The sequence below is a fragment of the Hemitrygon akajei genome, chromosome 29, assembly GCF_048418815.1.
Source record: "Hemitrygon akajei chromosome 29, sHemAka1.3, whole genome shotgun sequence".
NCBI lineage: Eukaryota > Metazoa > Chordata > Chondrichthyes > Myliobatiformes > Dasyatidae > Hemitrygon > Hemitrygon akajei.
In genome coordinates this window covers 31,258,393-31,281,264 of record NC_133152.1, presented here as the reverse complement: position 1 = coordinate 31,281,264, position 22,872 = coordinate 31,258,393, and the positions used below count along the sequence as shown (strand labels likewise).

At 41.9% G+C, this 22,872-nt stretch overlaps 1 protein-coding gene across 9 annotated transcripts in view; it reads left to right on the top strand.

Moving 5' to 3' along the window:
* The window catches only part of plch2a (phospholipase C, eta 2a), a 324,151-nt gene that overhangs the window by 4,862 nt on the left and 296,417 nt on the right, over positions 1-22,872 (top strand). For 5 of the 9 annotated variants that reach the window (XM_073032111.1, XM_073032109.1, XM_073032103.1 and 2 more), the window contains exon 1: positions 5,976-6,193. The exons of 1 other annotated variant lie outside the window; for it this stretch is intronic. The gene's annotated coding sequence lies outside the window, so the exon portion shown is untranslated. Of the gene's footprint in view, positions 1-5,975; positions 6,194-9,882; positions 9,976-16,366; positions 16,538-22,872 lie in introns of those variants that run through there. 3 more of the 9 variants (XM_073032104.1, XM_073032107.1, XM_073032105.1) reach the window with 3 other exon arrangements.

Here is a 22,872-nt window from a genome sequence, read left to right as displayed (position 1 = left end):
ATCAGAGAGACATTCTGTAATGAATAAGCCAATTGTTTGGAATCAAATGACCTTGGCAGGTGTCTCAGGCTGGGTGCATCTACCCCTGTGCCACTCCCTGGCACTCCTCTGCCACTTGTCCCTCACTCCTCCCGTGACACTCCACCCTCACCACTCCCAACATCCTTTGCTCCTGCCGGATTTACAAACAACTCTCTCCACTCAACGTTGACAAATACAGTACTGGGCAAAAGTCTTAGGCACCCTAGCTCTATAAATAGAAGGAAGAAGGGTTGTTTTGCTGTTGTTGCTTGCTGTCTTCTGTGTTGTTCTGCCAAGATCTGTGAGCATGCTATGTTGGCATATGTCTTATATGTCTTACGACACTTGTGGACTGCCCCCAGCACACCCTCAGGTGTGTTGGTTGTGAACGCAGCATATGTTTCGATGTATCTGTGATAAATAAATTTCAGTCTGAATCTTGAACAAATACTGTCCTCGTGCATATGGGAGGTCTCATGTGTGTAGTACCACTGGACTTACAAGGTGTATCAGCAGATCAGGAGATTTCCATAATGCAGGGCTTTCTGAGGATTCAGGGAGTAATTGAGTTCATGCTCGTGATGTTCTGGACTCTGTGCTTCTTATAGATCAAAATCCATAGTTTCCAGGATGTGTAGATCACATGCCACCACTGCAACTTCCTGCTTTATTATCATTGTTGTGCACCAGAAATTTGCCTCTAACCTCCTGTGCAGACTGCTGTGTGCTCATTGCTTTTCAGACATCATGCCGGACAAATCAATCCTTTGGGGGGGAGGGGTCAAAGAATATTCTCCTTGATCCATGGCTTTTCTCTCCAGCCAGGGCTCTTGGTTATGCTGGCAAACCCAATCATAACCCAGCACAGAGCCATGAGAAGTTTACTGGAGGTTGTCGCTGGGCTTCTCAAGATCCAGTTCTGTTCTTTAGATTACTTAGGAAGGGTGGGGTTGGGCTAATCTTGAAAGACGTTCTCCCCCCCCCCAACTTTGTATCCTCTACAGTCCCACCATGGTCACCTGGGGGAAGGGTGGAGACAGGAGGTAAAGGAGAGGGAAGGCTATGTTGTGGGAGCACCACTCTTGAGTGGCTCCGCAATAATCTTGCGGTCTAATTTAGCTAAATTAGAGAGGCCTTCTGTGCCTAAATATATCAAGACTTTGGCAATGGTTACATTTGACGTGATAATTAGCAAGTTCCTCATATCAGGATGGCAGCCTCACCATTTCTGCTTGGCATCATTATCATTGTCCATGATTACATCAGCACCTTTTTGGAGATCGTGGCCAGACAAACATTTGGACTAGGACATGATTATTGTGGCTGTGTGTACACTTCAGAAAATTCAGGTCTTATCTTTGTGAATCCTCAGCACCATCTCAAAGTCAGTTTCTGGGGTGAGTTCTTCATTTCTAAGCTTAGCGAAGAATCCCTCCACTTGCCTCCCTGAATGGAGCACCAAAAGCTGATGAGTATTCTTACCTCATTCAACACAAAGCAGCCCTCCTGCATTGCCACCCCTTTAATCATCTTGAGCTTTCACTGCAGTTCAACATCAGCACAATGCCTGCAGTGTGCCTAAGGAATAAATAGATACAACAGCTCATAAAAGATTAGAGTCATCAACTCAAATAAAAATCCAGCACAGTAACAGGCTCTTTGGCTCATCTAGTCCATGCCAAATCATTTAAACTGCCCACTCCTTTTAACCTGTACCATAGCCCCTCCATACCCCTACCATCCAAACTATCCAAAACATTGAAATCGAGCTTACATGCACCGTTTGCGCTGGCACACTCTCACAGCCCTCTGAGCGAAGAGGTTTCCCCTCATGTTCCCCTTAAACTTTTCATCTTTCACCCTTAATACATGGCCTTTACCTGTAGGCCCATCCAAACTCAGTGGAAAAAATCCTGCTTGCATTTACCCTGTCTATACCCCTTATAATTTTGTATACCTCTATCACATCTCCCCTCAATCTTCTATATTCCGAGGAATAAAATCCTAACCCATTCAATCTTTCCTTATAACTCAGGTCCTCCAGTCTCGGCAGCACCCTTGTTAATTTTCTCTGTACTTTTTCAACCTTATTTACATCTTCCCTGTAGGTAGGTGATCGAATCTGCACTCAATACTCCAAATTAGGCCTCACCAACATCTTATACAACTTCAACATAGCATCCCCACTCCTGTATTCAATACTTTGATTTATAAAGGCCATTATGTCAAAAGCTTTCTTTATGACCCTATCTACCTGTGGTGCCACTTTCAGTGAATGATGGCTTTATTTCCAGATTCCTCTGATCTACCGCACTCCTCAGTGCTGTACTGTTCATTGTGTAAGTCAAGTCAACTTTATTGTCATTTAACTGTATTCATGTATACCGTCAAACGAGATAACGTATCTCCAGATAAAATATACAGATGATCATGCATAAACAAAGTAAAGTGCATAAATTAATATTGTAAGGTACAGAACTGATTAACCAGTGACACTTTGAATGAGATGTGGCAGGGAGTTCAGAAGCTTAATAGCCTGAGGGAAGAAATTGTTTGCCATACTGACCATTCTTGTTTTAATGCATCGGAGTCTCCTTACTGATGGTAGCAAGTCAAAGAGGATGCTGGATGGATGGGTGGGATCGTTGATATCACTAAGTGCCTGGCGTATGCAGCGCTCCTGATAAATGTCCCCGATGGATGGTAGGGAGACCCCTATGATCCTCTCAGCTGTTCTCACAGGCCTTTGTAAGGACTCCTGTCTGATGCTTGGCAGCTCCCAAACTAGATGGAGATGCAGCTTGTCAGGACGCTCTCAATGGTGCTCCTATAAAATTCAGTTAAGAATAGGGGTGGAGGAGCCTCACTTGTCTCAATCTCATTAGAAAGTGGAGGTGCTGCTGTGTCTTCTTGTTCAGGGACATGATATTAAGGGATCAGGTGAGGTTGTCCATGAAGTGAACTTGCAGGAACTTGGTGCACTTAACTCTACATAGGAGCCATGTATGTGCAGAGGCAGATTGTTCGTCTGCACCTTCCTGAAGTCCTCAATGATTTCCTTGGTCTCATCCACATTTATCTCACACCAGTCCACCAGCTGCTCCTCTCTCTCTCTCTGGACTCAAACCCGTCATCGTTGATGAGGCTAACCGCTGTTGTGTCATCCGCAAACTTGATGACACGGTTTGAGCTGGATCCTACTACACAGTCATGCGTCAGCAATGTGAACATCAGTGGACTGAGCACACAGGGCAAGGGAACGCCAGTGCTCTGGGTAATGGGATGGGAGACTTTGCTGCCCACACGGACTGACTGTGGACTTTCTGTTGAGAAGTCCTGGATCCATTTGCAGAGGGAGGTGTTGAGACCCAGCGAGGACATTTTCCCCACCGTTTTCTGGGGAATTATGATGTTAAATGCCAAACTGAAGTCTATAAACAGCAACTTGGCATATGTGACCCCATTTTTCAGGTGGAGCTGAACAGAGTGGAGGTCAGAAGGTTTTGCATTGTCAGTGGATCGATTTGAGTGATAAGCAAACTAGAAAGGATCCAGTGTAGCTGGGAGTAGGGCTTTAATGCACTCCATGACCAGCTGCAGAAAGTATTTCATAATGGTTGATGTTAACCTACCTTGGCTGGTTCTACCGAAATGCAGCATCTCACAACTGAGCTGCTAGTCCTTTTGCAACCAAGTCTCACTAAAGGCTACAATATCATGATTCCATGTGTTGATCCCTGAGTTCATCTGCCTTTCCTATGATACTTCTTGCATTGAAATATAAGCAGCTCAGGACATTGGTCGCACTATGCTCAACCTTTTGATTCCTAACTTTGCCTGAGGTGTTAACAACATAGGTCTCCACAACCTCTGCACTATCTGTCCTGGCACTCTGGTTCCCATCCCCCTCGCAACTCTAGTTTAATCGTCACCCCCTCCATGCCCCCCACCCCTCGTATAGCACTAACAAACATTCCCGCTAGGATATTAGTCCCAACAGCAGGAGAAACCTTAAGGTGCACCATGTAGTGTTAATGAGTGTGTTGCAGTGCCTACCCTGATTCAATAATTGCAAGGTTATGTAAGTTGCATGTTTATGTGTGTTCAGGCATAAAGGCATTAGGTAGGAGTACTGATTGCTGGGGGAAGCTGAGTTAAGTAGATGAGCTGTACGCATCAGTGTGTGAGTGCGGAGGTGCATTTGTTGACAAATAAGCTTCGTTACTGCTTATATTGACTTGGATTAACTGAGCAGTTATCAAGATCCTTCGTCATTGGCTTTGCTTTGCATTAACCTCTCTGGACATCTTCTCCCGTTGCTTCCTCCTTCCTATTCTTGTGTTGTCGAGAGGAGTGATGAGGCCTCCTTGGATGTTGGGGCACTGATTTTTAAGACAGGATGTTGAGTTTTGAGTCAATGAAACAGAGGGTGCCTGGTCTGAACTTGGGCTCACATTTCCTTTTCCAGGACTTCTCTCTGACTGTGTTGAGCTTCTTCAGTCTGTGTTGGTGGAAACATCTCTAGCTCCATCATACTGAGCACTGTCACCCACCCCCACCGGCTGCATACTCAGCCAGCTTCTCTTCATGCTGCACAACTGCACTGTTACATCCAGCTCAAACTGAACTATCCAAGTTTGCTGATGACACAACAGTGGCTGGCTTCATCAACAATGACGACAAGACTCCATACAGAGAGGAGGTAGGGCGGCAGGTAGAACGGTGCGAGCACTGGTACTCAAGTCTCAAAGAGGACAAGACCAATGAAATGACTGTGGACTTTAGGAAGGTGCAGGCTGACTACTCCCCACTGCACATAAAGTGTTCCTCCGTGGAGAAAGTTAGGAGCACCAAGTCTCTGGGAGTGCATATTACAGACAATTTCACCTGGTCCCCCAACATCTCCTCTTTGGTCAAGAAAGCACAGCAGCATCACCACTTCCTGAGGAGGTTGAGGTGAGCAAGGCTCCTCTCGCCCCAATACCCAATTCTGACCAATTTTTACAGAGTGTGCTGACCAGCTGCATCACCGCCTGGGACGGGAATTGCAAGGCAACTGACCGCAAGTCCCTACAAAGGACTGAGAGGATTATTGTGGATTCTCTTCTACCCATCAGAGATATTTATCCAGAACCGTGCATTCCATCGTCCTTAGCATTGTCAGTGATCCCTCCCATCTATCTCTTTGACCCCCTGCCATCAGGCAGAGCTACCACAGCATCAGGACAACCACCAGGATGGGACACAGCTTCATTCCCCGGCCTGTAAGACCACTGGACTCCCTGCTACCACCGAGATCTCATCACCAGTGAAGTGTCAGTAGCGTTATACGGTTGACTCTTTAACCTGCAGAGTTTGTCCAGCATTTTCTGTTTTTACTTTTAAGCACATCTGCTGGTCACTATCACTGTACTGCCCACAGAAGCTTCCTGAACACACATTACAACCGGGACAATTCAAAATCACATTGGCTGCACTTCAATATCCTGAGGTGCTGAAGGGGACCACAGGAACATAAGTCTCCCTTTGATTTCCTGCTTTGCTCAGTCTTTCTAAAAGCTTAGCTGATGTTCCGTTTTTAAAGAAGTCAAAGGTATAAAAAAGTGTCAGCTTCACACACAGCGTGAGCAATTATTAACCAAAGTGCCCTTTGTACCAACCGCAGAGAAAGGAAAGACCCAGAAAGCAATAGTGGAGGCTTGTGGAATGAAGAGAGGTGGAGGAAAGACTGAAGGCAAAAATGCCATGAAAATGCAGAGTCCGAGGCTTCTGCTTAACTGCCCTCATCCTGCCGAACCAGTATTCGTGGATCATTCCACTGCAGCTCCCTCTATGCCTCTCTCCCTTCCTGTCTCCTTTACATCAATTTGTCAGCACCCTTTCACACTTCCTCAGTCCACGCCCATTTTACTGTCTTTACCTGGTGTCCAGGTTCCTGGATTTGAACAGTGCTGAGTGGGTGAGGTAGTTGTGTCATGTGTTTAGGGACAGGCTTCCAGTCCTTGCTTAACAACTCTTGAATAACTCAAGAGGTAGGCGGGCTTATTCAAGGCAGCTTTGTTTCTTTTTCTTAACTGTAAGCCTCCGACATGTGCTGAGAAAGGATTGTGTGTAAGAGCCCTTCTTAGTGCCTGCTTACCCGCGAGGCCCACCTTAGAATAAACAAGCTCAGGTAAGTCTTTGCTCCATTTTATAAAGCTTCCTACCAAACTCTCAGGCATTTTACAGCAAGCTTCAAACTTGTCGTTCTCAGGAAAATGCCTAGAGTGGATTAACCCTTTACAAGCTTTGCTCTTAATTTAAAAAACAGGCTATTGTCTTTTTTTCTACCTTCCTGCCATGACCACTTCTCTTCCAGCACCTTTCCCCCCACCCCACTGATCCCTGATCTGTTAAATAGGGACATTTAACACGTTATCTATCGCCTCTTTCTTCTCTGAAGTGGGATCTTAGGTTAGCGATGGCAGGTAATTCACTCTCAGGGCAGGAGCTGACACCAGACCCAATCTTGATCTCGGCTGAGGTCCTGCAGCAATTCTGAGCTTTGAAAACAAAATTGTGACAGATCCTGCTCACCCGTTTGTTCTGTGCATGCATGCCTACGTTGGCTTTTATTCCAAAATTCAAAATTCACATCAAAATCTCTACGTCACTGTAACCTCCTGCAGCCTAACTGCTCCCTAAAATCAATGTGCTCTTCAAGTTCGGGTCTCTCTCTTTGACGAGGTTGCTATGGGTTACAGGAAAATATAAAAGAAAATGTGTCACACAAAGGGTTGATGTTTACAGTACTAGTGTGGATAAAAACTGGTCAAATTACAGGGAACAGCGGGATTAAACGGTTGTGTTCGGCCTGGTTAGTTATTATTTATGAAGTGCCTAACGTTCTACATTCATATTGAAGACTGAGATGAAAGGACAGAGTGTAATGCCTGGATTAGAAGGTACGTGCTATAAGGAGAAGGGTTAACAAACTTGGGTTGTTTTCTCTGGAGTATTGGAGACTGAGGGAAGATCTGATAGAACTTTGTAAAATGATGAAAGGCATAGATAAGCCAGGGAGTCTCAAATTATAGATGGCATGCACTTCAAGTGAGAGGGGCAAAGTTTATGGGAGATGTGCGAGCCCTGTTTCATTGACGTAGATAACAGGTTGCCAGGGATGGAAGCAGAGACAATAGTGGTGTTTAAGAGGCTTCTAGACAAATTAATATACAGAGAATGGAGGGATTATGAATCACATACTGGCAGAAGAGATTTAATTTGGCATCATGTTCAGTGCTGACATTGAAGAGCCTATTCCTGTGCTGTATCGTTCTATATTCCATGTTCTATGTATCAAAATTTAGTACTGACACAAAGTTACAAGGTAAAATGCACAGTGAGGAGGACATTTGCAAAGGATAAATGTATGAGTGCTAATTGGGAGTAAAATATGTGAAAGCAGGAAATTACCACTCTGGTCGGAAAATTAGAAAAAGCAGTATACTTTGTAATTAATATGCAACAATTGGTGTACAGAGGGATCTATGTGTGCTAATTTGCAAAATTTAGGAAGTTAACACGCAGGCACAGCAAGGAATTATGAAGCTGAAGCAATTTTAGTACTTTATTGCAAAGGGATTAGGATTGAAATGGAAGGATTAGGCATGGAAGTCTTGTAGCAAGTGCTCAGGGATTTGGCAATAATACGGTTGGAGTACTGTGAATATTTTTGACTTCTGGACTGAAGGAAGGATGATCATACCTTGTGGTCAGTATAATGTACATTCGTCAGATTCCTTTCAGAGATGAGCAGCCTATTTTACAGGGAAAGATTAAGAACTAACTGGAGTAGGAGAAAGATTGCCTCACTGAGATATATAGGAGATTGACCTGGCAGAAACTGACAGTTGTTACCTCAAGCTGGATAGTCTAAACAGGAAACATAGTCTCTAGGTAATGGACAAAAATAAATTAGAGTTGAATCAAAATCCAATTTCTTTCTGGTGAGATGAGAATTTGGAATGCCCTGACTCATGGTGCAATGAACACTCAGTTGTTGAATATAATTCAAGGCTGAGGTCAATAGGTTCTTAGGCACTAAAGGAATTGAGGACATGAGGCAATAAAATGGACTTGGTACAAAATTGTTCACTATTTTAATAAATGGTGCAGCATTTGAGTGAGTCGTGTGCCCTACTCCTATTGTTTCCTTCATTTTTGGTAGCCTTGCCCTTATCTTGCTCCACTCGTGCTCTGGTGTTCTCTCCCTAAACCTCGTCCCCACACACCCTCCCTCTCGATCCATCTTTCTTTGACCTGCTTCACCCTTTCTTCCTTCAAGACTCCTTAGCACACATCTCTTCAAGCGTGTTCAATCAGGACCTTTGTCCTGATATTTAGCTCAATTTAAATTTGGACTGATTATTCGCCTCTGAAACTTCTTGGGTTGCTAAAGACTCTATAGGTAAGCAACTTGCTGGTTAATTGCATTTTACTCCACTTCACTCACAGTGGGCAGGCTCCTCGGACAATGCAGCCTTCCCGTTAATTCCACCATGTCAACCCCTCCCCCGACCACTTCCCGCAGGCTGAGTGCAGGGTGTCAGTTGATGTTTGGAAGCATCACAGAGGAGTTTGATCTTGTCCTCCACATGCGATTCTCACAGAAGAGGTAACAGGGACCCTAGCGCAGGAAGCTTTGCTGATTTGACCGTTGTAACTTGGGGAACCAAGGTCAATATTAATAATTAGAGTTAAGATCTCCCTGGTTAAAGAGCTCAGTGAACTGAGCGCCAAATTGACTAGAAGCACAATCCCTCCCCACAGTTACTGGAGTCCCAAAGTAAACTGCTGAGATGCTTTGGACTGATAAGGAGCTGGACAAAATCCAAGTAAGAAAATATTGTGTTTGTCTGAAAATGAATTGGGTCTTGTGATAGATCAATAATGAAAAGTAAGCAAAGAGATTGCTGGAATGCTGGCTTTTATCTTGAACACAAAAGACAGGAAGTTTTGCTTCTGTTGTATAAATCCTTCGGTCTGATCGAGGTTGGAGATTTGTGTGCAGCTTTGTGCATTGCCTCTCAGAAACAGTCCATTGTCCTTCGAGAGGTGCAGTGTTGAGTTTTATCACAGCTCCTTATTTATGTGGCTTCTTTAAGATTTGCAGAGCTGATATCAATCAACATTAGAGGTTCAGGGATATGAGGGAAGTTGATTAAAAATCTTGCACCAAGAAGTTTTAAGAACCGCTGTCAAAACACTTGAGAGAATTCCAGCACCATGGCTGGGCAGCTGAAGACAATGCGATTAATGGCAGGATATTAAATTCAGGCATGATCAAGGGGGTTATAGGATTAGCGATTTCTGAAGTTGGAAGTCACTGAGGGATTTGGAAACAAAAATGAGCATTGTTCGATTGGGAACCAAGATAAGTCAGCAAGCACCAGAGGATGGGTGAATGGAAATTAGTGCTGGTGAAGGGAGCAGAGTTTCTTAAGTATCACTTAAGGTAGAAGATGGGGAAAGATCTTGGAAAATAAAGCCTAATTGTAAAAGCCAAATGCGTGAGGATTTCAGCAGCAAGCACGTTAAGGCTTGGCAATCAGTCCATGTTACAAGATATTGTGATAGAGCAGACACATAGTAAGAAGCTTACCTCAGGGTAAGATACAACACCACAGTTGTGATTAGTGTCGCTAAAAGATTTACGGGATTAATTTGAGGAAGAATTGCACATTGCTTGCATTCCCCTAGCTCACCCGTTTTGAGCGCTGAGCTAATAAAGGTCTTTAACACGATTAAGACATTCAAAAGAGGTACTTATTCCTCTGAGATACACAACCCTGAAGCTCAAGCTAGGTAACCTAGGACTGAAATCAGAAAGAATGGAAAAAAGAAGAATCTCTTTCCTTAAAAGTCTTTTGGTCAGTTAGAGCCTTAATGCTGAGCAGAATGGATTTTTATGAGGTGAGTGTAAGAACTAGAAATGATAAATGAAATTGTGGTCCATGACCTAAGTAGCAATACTCCCATTTCTCTAAATTATAAACTATGATGTTGGATGTCTAATTTGTATTGTCTGGTGTTCTGCAATGGATGTTAATAGCCTCTGCTGTGTTTTAAATAAGCCACAAAACTGATACCCTTTGTGCCCTCCGTGAAAGATACTGTGGCAATATTTCCAACAATAGCAGAAGGTTCCTTGCTGCTCATATTTTATCAATTAACCAATTCTATCAATATGAGTAGATGGTCTGGTCATTATCAGTTTTCCACTTGTGGGATTTTGTATAATGTGGTTGCTGTATTTCAGAATCAGAATCAGGTTTAATATCACTCACATATGTCGTGAAATTTGATAACTTAGCAGCAGCAGTACAAAGCAATATGTGATAATATAGAAATAAAAAGAAAGTCAATTACATGAAGAACATATATGTGCAATAAATAGTTAAATTAAAATTAGTGCAAAAACAGAAATAATATTAGATAAAAAGTGAGGTAGTGTTCATGGGTTCAATGTCCATTTCGGAATCAGAGGGGAGGACACTGTTCCTGAATTGCTGAGCTTGTGCCTTCAGGCTTCTGTTCCTCCTTCCTGATGGCAACAGTGAGAAGAGGGCATGTACTGGGTGATGGGGCTCCTTAATAATGGACGCTGTCTTTCTGAGGCACCGCTCCTTGAAGATGTCTTGGATTCTACAGAAGCTAGTACCCAAGAATCAAGCTGATTGATTTAACAACTTTCTGTAGCTTCTTTCAATCCTGCGCAATAGACCTCCCCCATACCAGACAGTGATGCAGCTGCAGCCTGTCAGAATGCTCTCCACGATAATCTAAAAGTTTTCAAGTGTTTTAGATGACAAAGCAAATCTCCTCAATCTCCTAATTAAATATAACCACTGTCTTGCTTACTTTATAGCTGCATCAATATGTTGGGACCAGGTTAGATCCTCAGAGATCTTAACACCCAGGAATTTGAAATTGCTCACTCTCTCTGCTTCTGATCTGTCTGAGGATTGGTTTGAGTTCCCTTGTCTTACCCTTCCTGAAGTCCAAAATCAGCTCTTTGGTCTTACTGATGTTGAGTCTAAGGTTGTTGGTGTGACTCCACTCAACTAGTTGGTATATCTTGTTCCTCTACATTCTCTCATCTCCATCTGAGATTCTGCTAACAATGGCTGTATCATCAGCAAATTTATAGATGGCATTTGAACTACATCTAGCCTCATGGTCATGGTTATAGAGAGAGTAGAGCATGGGCTAAGCACACACCCCTGAGATGCGTCAGTGTTGATTGTCAATGAGGCTGAGATATTATTACTAATCTGCACAGATTGTGGTCTTCCAGTTGGGTGGTCGAGGATCCAATTGTAGAATGAGGTACAGAGGCTCAGGTTCTGTAGCTTATTGACCAGGACTGTGGGAATGATAGTATTTCAACACAACGTTTCTGATGTACTCTATTGGCTGTTAACACATTGCAATGCCTTGACATCATGAAACTTACCACAAAAGTGTGAGCTCTTTAATATGCATTGAAATCCTGCTTTAATTTGAATATGTAGTTCGTATGGTTTCTGAAATTGTAAACACATCATGGAAGGAGGTATTTCCTTAACTCTATTTCAGTTTGTCAAGCTTAAGCCTATAATTGATGAGTGTTCCCAAGGCTTTAATTACCTGTGAAATGGGAATAAAACAGAATTGTGAGCAGTTGTAAATAGAAGTGTGGGGACTTCCTGCATTAATGTATGTGGTATTATATCATTCTGGTATCTCGCCATTCTTCATATGCAAGGTTAAAATGAGTCTTTTGACTACTTGACAGTAAAGGCTTCCTTGGTTTATCCTCTCCTTAACCCATTTTGTGCTTCATGCAAGTTTATGGAATCTGTTGGTGTTGGAGAGTGCTACTTGCTGACTTGCCCTTTATAGTCTAGGGGGTGCAGAGGCTAGTTGTCATCAACTGCTGCCTTGACTAAGATGGAGGATTCTTCACCACATATTGTATGTTTTTCTTCTCTGGTAATTTTGCATAGAATTGCCAATTGTGCTTTTTATTATAAGTATTATTTTATTTCTGTGCCAAAAGCATGTGAATAGGATTGTGGCTTGAGATTCTGGATGGATCTCTGAGGTCAGGCATGTGACATTGGATTATGACATCTGATCTGTGATATAGGGTCTCCAATAGTGTCAGAAGCCCTTTAAGCAAAGAGCTGACAGTTACAACTTCCTTGTAAGGCCACCCGTTGGATAAGTTCATGCAGTCTGCACAGAGAAGGACAATCCCAGATTTGGTCTTTGTCCTACACTGAATTAATCTGACTTTAGGATTCGGAGTTTGCTTTAACTCCTTTGAGTATAGAGATGCTCTGGAGAAAGGCGAAGGCAGAATGGGTGGTACAAGGACACAGCTGCTGCCTCGGAGTTCCAGCGGAACAGGTTTAATCCTGAACTTGGGACCTATGTCTGTGTGGAGTTTGCACATTCTCCCTGTGATCAAATAGGTTTTGTCTGGCAGCTCCAAGTTCCTCCCTCATCCCAAAGACATGAAGATTAGTGGGTGAATTGCCCAAATTAAATTACCCCTACTTTATAGTTGAGTGGCAAAATTGGAGGGTGTTGAGAGAAATGTTTAGGGAATAAAAAACAATGAGTGTAAATAAGTGCTCAATGGTTGACGCAGATTCGATGGGCTGAAGGACCTGTTTCAATGAAGAATGAATCTACGACTCTACCGGTTGCAACATTACAGCTGTTTATTGATTAACAATGCAAGGAAAAACAAACTAAAAAAGTTTAAATGGATTTAATGCCTTTTAGACTCCTCTTTGGACTTCTTATGCATAAGGGACGTTATTGTTAAAAATCTCGGTTTCAGTCTTTTGTAGACATTGTTCTTCACTTTCTAAAGGAATTATAATACTTGATATTTTCTCATTGAATACAGTAATGCAACCCCGTGCTGGTTCAAAAGATAAATAGATACTGGCTCATGTGATTGCTGAAATTGGTACAACGGAAAAGTTTCATTAATGCATCAAGTGCCCTCAGGATATGAACACCAGAGTCTGAGGTTACATTTGTACTGGCTGTTCTTGGAGAGAGAGCACAGGGTGTACACTATCTCACTGGGGGCTTTCTTGTCTGTGACTGATGGGTATCGAAGAGATTGGAGCACATCTTCGGGCTGAGGGCAGCTACTTAAGAATTTTTATGGGTGATATTTTAGTGAGTTGATTTTTAATAGGAACAGTGTACAAAAATGCACAAAACAGGTGTGGGGATTAAAGCTAAGCAACAAAAAAGGGGAAAAAAAGACACATTTGGTGCAAACTACAGTTTTTCCTACACTGTGTCATAAAGCACTCCCAGAGTCAGTTATCATTAGCAATCAGGGTTTGTTGCTGCAGCGACTATGTTACAGAACTGAAAGTTGGAGAAAGAAGTGGGGATGAGAATGTTGTCTTCAACACTTTTTGTTGGTGTAGTGAGAAAAAGGAGAGGAAGTGGTTTTATTTTTTTGTTAAGAACTTATAATATTTATTGGGTTGGTGTCTGGATGAAAGATGACTGTTGGGGGAGGCAGCCAAGGCTGGAAGATTGTGAGCATGGAGCTACCAGTTCTGCTGGGAGGCAATATCTCTGTTCTTTAATCTTAACACAAGAAAGTTCCCTTCCCACCCCAGCAGTAAGGCCAAGTTAGCCTGAGCTGTCTGGCTGAAGAATACGTGATAAAGTCTTTAACTTTGATCGGGTGTAGGCAGTTTTCAGCGAAGATCACTCCCACAGCCAAAGAACCGCCTCAAAGACTTGAATTAACATCTGTGCTGGACTCATGATCTGTGGCTTCCTCTACCATACCATACCCTCTCTCTAACCTTTGCACTTGATACTATTCCACTAGGGGTGCCTGCAGTTCCTACTCCATGGCCACTTCATGATTGGTGGGCGTAGGGCTCTTCCATGGCTATACAGCTGTACCAAGAAGTGTAAACTGGCTCAAAGACTCCCAGGCTGGCCCGAACAAGTCACTGTTCCATGTATACTCAGTGACCACTTTATTAGATACCTGCTGTAGCTAATAAAGTGGCCAATGTGTGTATTTTGTGGTCTTCTGCTGCTGTAGCTCATCCACTTCAAGGTTCAATGTGTTGTGTGTTCAGAGATGCTCATTTGCACATTACTGTTATAACATTGTTATTTGAGTTACTGGCACCATTCTGTCAGCTTGAACCAGTCTGGCCATTCTCCTCTGACCTTTCTGACCTCTCTGACCTCTCTCATTAACAAAGTGTTTTTGCCTACAGACCCGCCGCCCACTGGATGTTTTTCATTTTACACCCCATTCTCTGTAAACTCTAGAGACTGGGTGTGCGTGGAAGTCCCAGGATATACTCATACCACTCCATCTGGCACCAACAATCATTCCACAGTCAAAGTCTTTTAGATCACATTTCTTCCTCATTCTGATGTTTGGTCTGAACAACATCTGAACCTCTTGACCATGTCTGCATGCTTTTATCCATTGACTTGCTGCCACGTGATTGGCTGATTAAGTATTTAAATTAATGAGCACATGTACCTAATAAAGCGGCCACTGAGTGTATATAGAATCTGCAAGGTTGCAGCTACCGTTTTAAAGGGGCTGCTCCTCAAGTTCTGGTTTCACTTCAGTTCCTTCTCCTGATCTATGGTATCCCAGTGTGGAAAGGAGTGAGATGGTCTGGTGATTACCTTGTCAGTCAGCTCCTGGGCTTTTCCAGGATAGTCATTCACAGGTCCAGGAATGGGTCATGAGAGTGGTTTGGGATATCCATCTGTGGTGTTTGTTTACAGTGGTGTCCTGGAGTGGGGCATTTGGTGTCCACTGGATTACCTTCGGCTGTCCAGGACTTGGGATGGGGGCACATCAGGAATTAGAGTGCATTCTGCTTGAAGAAAACAATATTTTAATCTAAACTTTTCATTAGCAAATAAAGGTACTTTAAGCTAAAAAAAGAAATGTTGAATAGTTGCCTGGGGATATAGACTAAGGAATAAATGCAGACAACAAACAAAATAAGAACAAGTTAGGTTTAGCCTAGCATTTATTTTTTTTTCTTTTTGCACTATTATTTAATTATCTTTTTAAATATGTATATATACACTTACTGTAATTTACAGTTTTTATTATGTATTGTAATGTACTGCTGCTGCATAATAACAAATTTCACAACATATGCCAGTGATATTAAACCTGCTTCTGATTCTGACAATCAAACGTGTACGACATTTGACTATATTTTTAGCTTTTCTGTGGGCAATTTATGGATTGTCTACAAATTTCACTGTGGTGACTATCACATGAAATAATGGAAGGCCATATGTTATTATTGCTATTCATATTTTCTTGTTGCTGTTGATTTACGACTTGGGTGTTGAGAGACTGAATTGCTCTAACTTGTTTGTAATAAATATGTTGAGGCCAAAATAACACACGTTATGTTCAGAATAATGCTGTCTCCACACTGTCCTTGTAAACATGTCCCAAGCACATTCAGGCTGGAGAAGACGAAGAGTAAAGCTCCTCCCACACTCCCCTGTCACACTCTCTCAGGACGGAAACATAAAGAAGAAATAGGTTAGGTACAGAATAAAATTCTCTGCACTAACTTTCCATCTCAGAGGCGAGATATTTCAGTGTAGCAAGGTTTACATGGGCATCAGATTCTCGCATTCATTAAAGATTAGGAAACAGTAAACTGGAAACAAACAGATATAACTTTAATATTTTAATACAGTTTTGCAAGTGTAGGATCGTCAGAGGAAAAGCTTGAGATGGGAGAATGATTTCTGGTCTGTGCTGATGGTGTGAAGTTCTAGTATATGCAGCTTTAGCATAGTGTTAATGCTTATACTGTGCAGTATGCTGTGATGTGAATTGTTGGCATGCAAATAGAGTACCACAGGTCATTAGACTACAACATAACAAAACACACTTTCCCCTTAGATGTTCATGATGATGAACATCTCAATTGACTTGACAACAGGATTTCCAATGGCAGAGATGATTCCTGTCTCACAAAATGCCAGAGCACTCTGGTTTTCTTTCACCCGCAGTAAAGGCTGATTTATACTTGTGCATACGGGCTACACTGCAGCCTATGCCATAACCCTGATTTTCACCTCTGCATCGCTCTACGCCATAGCGAGCATGCGTTGGTGTGTGCCAAATCGCTAGTTGGCAGTGGGGTTTCTATGCCACTGTGGTGAGTTTCTTCATGAGACACATGGGCGAGGAAATGCATTTCAAACATTTTCACATGTCGGCAGGTAGATTTGACGATTTGGTTTATCTATTTCGCATTAGTGTACGCACAGCCTACAGACATGGTGGAGAAGAAGCAACTGGAAATGCGTAGGAGGAAATGCGATGCTACCAAGCGGACCAATCACAGTTGTTGCGGTCTGCATCGCCGCGACGTGTGAGTAACTTTTCTGGAGAGGTGCACATCACCCTACAGCGTAGGGCACAGCATAGGTACGGTGTAAGGTACACATTTCCTACGGTCAAATGTTTGTACCGGACCATGCATCCCCTAAAGATAGGTTACAGTTTCCGACAAAGGAAACCACCTAAACCAATGCAATTATTCAGTGGGCAGAGGGAGTAGCTGCTTCAACTCTTTTATCTACTTGTATTGGCTTATTGTTCAAAATAGTGGAGTTCAAAGGCCAGCAATTTAATATCAATTTAAAGCACAGAAAATGCTTGACACTGCGCTCATTTTACAAGCACAAAACAGATAACAAAGGGCAAAGTACGGTTTGCCATCCTAATTGCCTATCGTTCTTGCATATTAACTTCCACACATCAGAGCCTCACTGAGCATGTTCACTTTTCAATCTCACATCATGTAAAAATAAAAGCTGGCATTTCCTATTCAGTAAAGTGGTTTTAACCACACGATTTGCCACATTATATTCCATCTATCACGTCCTTGTTCATTCATTAACCTGCTTACATCTTCTGTACCCTGCTCACAACTCACATCTCACCTGGCATATGATACTCGATTGCTGAACCCAAATCACGAACAGTTGGTGCCCTGAAATCCGCGGCATTCCTCTACTCACAGTGTCCTAACCCAAAAATGAGCCATTCATTCCTGCTGTTCGTATTTGTTAACCAGTCTTCATACATTTCTTATGATCTCACATGTTCCAACTTCATTTAACAACCTTAGGTAGAACCTTCTAAAAGTCTAAGTACAATACTTCAGTTACTTTGCCCTTAATTATTCTTATTTGCCCTTACTTATTTTGCAGTTATAACATTGAAAATCTGTAACAGATTTGTAAAATCTGTAACTGATTTCACTTTCATAATGACGAGGAATTTCTTTAACCACAGGGTGGTGTATCTATGGAATTCATTGCCTCAGACGCCTATGGAGACCAAGTCATTGGGTATATTTAAAGTGGAGGTTGATAGGTTCTTGAATAGTAAGAATGTCAAAGTTTATGGGGAGAAGACAGGAGAATGGGGATGAGAGGGATAATAAATCAGCCATTATGGGATGGCCAGTGGACTAGATGGCCTAATTCTACTTCTATGTCTTATGGTCTTATAAATCCATGTTAAACTTGTCCAATTATAATTATTATTTTCTAAATATCCCTATATCACTCCTTTAATAATAAACTCTAGCCTCATTCCTACTATTGATGTTGGGTTAATAGGTTTGCAGTTTCCATTTTCCTCACGGCCTCCTTTCTTAAATAGTGGAGTTACATTTGCTACCTTCCAAATAATGCGAACCGTTTTGGAATCTGTGCAGTTTTGGAATGTGCCATTCAATATATCCAAACTTTCCATGACCACCAGATTTCTCAATGTTATTTTATTTTAACTGATGTTAATATCTTTTCGGATGTTCATTCCTTTCAGATCTAGAGCTTTTCCACTATTTCCAGGAGGTTTTTATGCCTCCTTTCATGTAGACACAAAATTTGTTTTTTTCCCTTGTGCCTGAATATAATTTATCTTGAACTTGTTCATAAGAGATCTATATTAACTTTAACAAGCCTTTTTCTTTTTGCCTATGTTTAAACGTCTCTACGCTCTGTTTTTGGCAACATCTTAAGCCTTTAATCTAATGCTATTTTTAACTGGGGATGGACTGCTTTTCATGTTGGGCTATTGTGCCTTAAAGGAAACTGGAATTATTATGTAAATGATAGGCATTGCTTGTTTATTGTTAAGCCTTTAAATGCATTTCAGTTAACCACTGTCATTGTTTCGTAACTTGCTTTGTTTGAACTTAATACCCTGGTTTCAGACTAAACTAAAGCATTTTCAATTTTTATACAAAATTCTGCCATTTTATGATCCCTCTTCCCCAAACACCCTACAGCCAACAAGTTATTAATTAACTCTTTCTTGATACACAATATTGTCTCATACACACCATAAATTTGACCTCTGCACTATTCCTGCTAATTTGGCTTATCCAGTTTATATTTAAAGTTCCATCTGATTATTGTATTATCCCTATTACAAGTAGCTCCAAAATCCTGGTTTATACTAAGTCCTACTGTTTCTTAGCTCCACCCAAAATGATTCTGTTTCTTCATTTCCTGGGCTAGATCCTTTCTTTCCAATGCCATTGCCCTATCGTTTATCATCAGCACAGTCTCTCTTCCAGTTTGCATATCTCTTCTTAATGTTGTGAACCCTAAAATATTTAATTTCTAACCTCAATCACTATCTCTATTATAGCTGTCAGATTTTAACCACATATTTGCATGAATAAATTAACTGATTGCCATGTATGCCATACGTATTCAGAGCTTCTGTTTCTCTTTTAAACCACTTTTCTTGCCTCTGACACCAGTCATGCACTTGAATATCCCCCTGTACCATAGTATTGTAGTCAGTTTGCTCATCCTCCCTGTGGTTTAAGCTCTCATCCACACAAACTGCAAGAACCACCTGCTTCTAGAATAATAGAAGGTGATACTATCTTCCAGATGCCCATGCCTGCCTCTCACATTTCTGCCCTCTTGACCAAACATTTGGACAGCACTTAATCTAAAAGGTGCTACTGTCCTTTGAAACATAGTCTACAAGCATCGTTTACCCTCCCTGATGCATCATAACATCTGAGCCTCAGGCTCCAGCTCATCAGCTCTAGTGGTGACATTTACTGAAGAGATGGTTGCCTGGAAGATGATGGATTCCGTGAGCTTCCAAATACTGTAGAGGCAACCACTGTACTGCTTGTCTTAATTTATTAAAATGGAAAGCTATCCCATTTCCCTTAAAGTAAATACTCACCAAAGCCCACACTTCTTGGGATTTTATGCTCTACTAAATACAACCCACAGACTTGTATTTCCATGTTCCCGATGCTATGGAGTTACTGCAGAATAGGGGTTGGTACAGAGATATGTATAGTGATACAGCATGTAAACCAGCTCTTTGATTCACTGAATCTGTGTGGACCACAATGCCTCCATTTACACTACTCATTATTTATTTATTAAGATACAGCAAGGAATAGGCCTCTCCAGCCCTTCGAACTGCTCTGCCCAGCAATCTCTTGATTTAATCCTAGGCTAATCATGGGACAATTTACAATGACCAATTAACCTACCAACCAGTATGTCTTTGGACTGTGGAAGGAAACCAGAGCACCTGGAGGAAACCCACTCAGTCACGGGGAGAACATACAAACTCCAAGTGTTAAACATCGGTGGGAAATTGAACCCAGGTCACTGATACTGTAAAGCGTTTTGCTAACCACTACGCTACCATGCCGTCCCACACTCCCATCAGTCCATCCCCTTCAGATTTCATCGTTGCCCTATACACTCAGGGAAATTGACAGTGACATTAACCTATCTTTAACCTATCGCCTATACCATCTTAACCTATCTTAAGCTATCTTAACCTATACCATCTTAACCATCTTAACCTATCGCCTATACCATCGCCTATCTTAACCTATCGCCCTATACCATCTTAACCTATCTTAGGCGATGGTATAGATCGCCTATACCATCTTAACCATCTTAACCTATCGCCTATACCATCGCCTATCTTAACCTATCGCCCTATACACTCAGGGAAATTGACAGTGAAATTAACCTATCTGCCTGCACTACTCTGGGATCTGGCCAAAACCCAGACCACCTAAATGAAAACCACAAAGTTACAGGGAGAAACAATAGCTCCATATAGATAGCATTAAGCCATAGTTATTGGCGTTTTCAGGCAACAGTTCTACTGTCTATTCTATTGGAGGAGCCCCAGCTATAATAGTCATTCATTTTCCAAACATCTTTAGATTTGGAGCTAATGCTGAAGGAAGGGAAAATTGCAAGTGTTAAACTCGTTGAAAAGGGGACAGGGGTAAATCCAGTAGCTGCAGACCTTATTTGTAGGGATAGTTTTAGAAACAATAATCAGGGCTAGAATGATCAGAAACTTGGGTAAATATAGATTGATTAGAGAAAGCCAATATGGATAAGATAACCATTATTTCTTTGTTACAAACTTGACATGGTTTTTAATGCAGTAACAAAGAGAGCTGATAAAGTGACAAAGTGTAACCAGGCTTCTAAAAGTAATTCAATAAATTACTGCATAACAGGCTTGCCATCAAGATTGGAACCTATGGAATAAAAGGGACTGAAACACAATGACTAGAGAATTACCTAAGTAACATGAAAGTGTCGTAGTGAAAGGTTGTTTCTCAGACTGATAGAAATGTATATTGAGGTCTCCCAGGTAATATACAGTAATGAGATATACAGTAGAGTGAACAATTTCCAAATCTGTGATTGCACAAAATTAGATGGTAGTGTGATTTGTATCTTGAAGCAAAAGAGGGTAAAGGAGGATTTGACAGCAAAACACATCCTAGAAAACGGTTATGAGGTAATTAAGAAGAAATTGTCTCGAGAGCCAGCAGGTTCAATAAGCAGGTTGAGGGAACTGGCAAAAGAAGTTAATAACATTTCTTTAGAACATTCTGATCTGTCCAGATAAGTTACCCGTCTTGCACCAGGGAACTCTGTAACTGGATTCAGGAATAACTGAAACAGAAAACTGAGAAAGAAACATACCCAGAGCATTGGGAAAGAGCAAGAGGGGGAGAGGCTCATTGGTTGGTCCTTACAAAGGGCTGTCATTGACGTGAAGGGCATGCAAGAGAACGTGTCTTGTATACCAGCCACCCTGATGTCAGGTTGCTCACAACATAAATGCCTCTCTAGTTACATGACTTCTCTCCCACTGTCAAATTGCAGGATTTGTGCTTGTAAATTTTATAACAGCTGAGAGACTAAATAGCGACAGGTTTCCCCAGATACTCAATAAAGCAATTGCTCTTGGTTAATGAATCAGACCAGAAATTCAAAGGAGAGGTTTGAGGGAATCATAGAACCATAGAATATTACAGCACAGAAACAGGCCTTTTGGCCCTTCTTGACTGTGTCGAACCATTTTTCTGCCTAGTCCCACTGACCTGCACCTGGCCCATATCCCTCCAAACCCCTCTCATCCACACACCTGTCCAATTTTTTCTTAATTGTCAAAAGTGAGCCCGCATTCGCCACTTCATCGGGCAGCTCATTCCACATTCCCACCACTCTCTGTGTTAAGAAGCCCCCCCCCCAATGTTCCCTTTAAACTTTTCCCCTTCACCCTTAACCCATGATCTCTGGTTTTTTCTCCCCTGGCCTCAGTGGAAAAAGCCTGCTTGCATTCACTCTATCTATACCCATCGTAATTTTATACACCTCTATCAAATCACCCTGAATCGCTCCGTAAAGAAGAGAAACACCTTGATATTAGAGGTTGGGAAAGGCAGATGGCTGCACTGGGGACTAGATAAACTCCCATGGAAAAAAGAAGGGATAATGGTGTGAGTGTCATCAGCAGCCGTGTGGAGGGGTGGAACTGCAGGCTCAGGGCCAATGTGTTGAGCAACTAAACTTCCTATAGGTGTGTCACTGTGCTAGAATGAACTTACTTTACATTAACACCCAAGGTGATGACAAATATGCATTTCATTCCCTATTGTTTTAATTGCCACTTTCCTTGAATGTGTCGATGCAGATTGTATCCTCTGACTACCAGCTTCCCTACTTAATTGAACAGCCACTTTTGTTTTTCTTTCATATTCCACTTCCAAATATTTTCCTCCGACTCCTAATATTTTTCTGAACTATGATACTAAATATTTGAAATTAAGAGAGACTGGCTGATTTTTCTCCAGAGTTTTGCTTGCAGTAGTATCCCAGCTGCTAAGCTGATGAGCTCACTGTGATTCCCGGTGATGTGCCAGCCACTGCCCACCTTCATGTTTACCACTTCCCCAGCATGCGTGCCTTGGATTGGTTTCCATTCCCTATCTGAGTGCCTCTGGTTGTTAATTCAAACTGATCAAAGTAGCAAAACAACAAATCTCACGACTAAACACGAGGAAATCTGCAGATGCTGGAAATTCAAACAACAACACACACAAAATGCTGGTGGAGCACAGCAGGCCACGACTATGTCAGTGATAATAAACCCAATTCTGATTCTGAAATAGTCTGAGTTAGGAAGTGGCCACCAACAAGATTTTCATTCCTCCTTTTCTCATAAATTCCAACAGAATAAAGCAGCTGGTGGAAATGGGAACATTTTGTCAGGCTTCTGTACTGATCAAGCCTTTACACCCCAGATTGGCCTTGACTTCTGTCAGCCATTGCCAATTTTACATGGTTTAAGTAGTTTCAGGCTTCGGTCAGGAGACACCTGAAATAAGGCTACAGTTATTGATTGTATCTTTCTGCTCAAGTGTGTCTGCATTTGGCGTACGG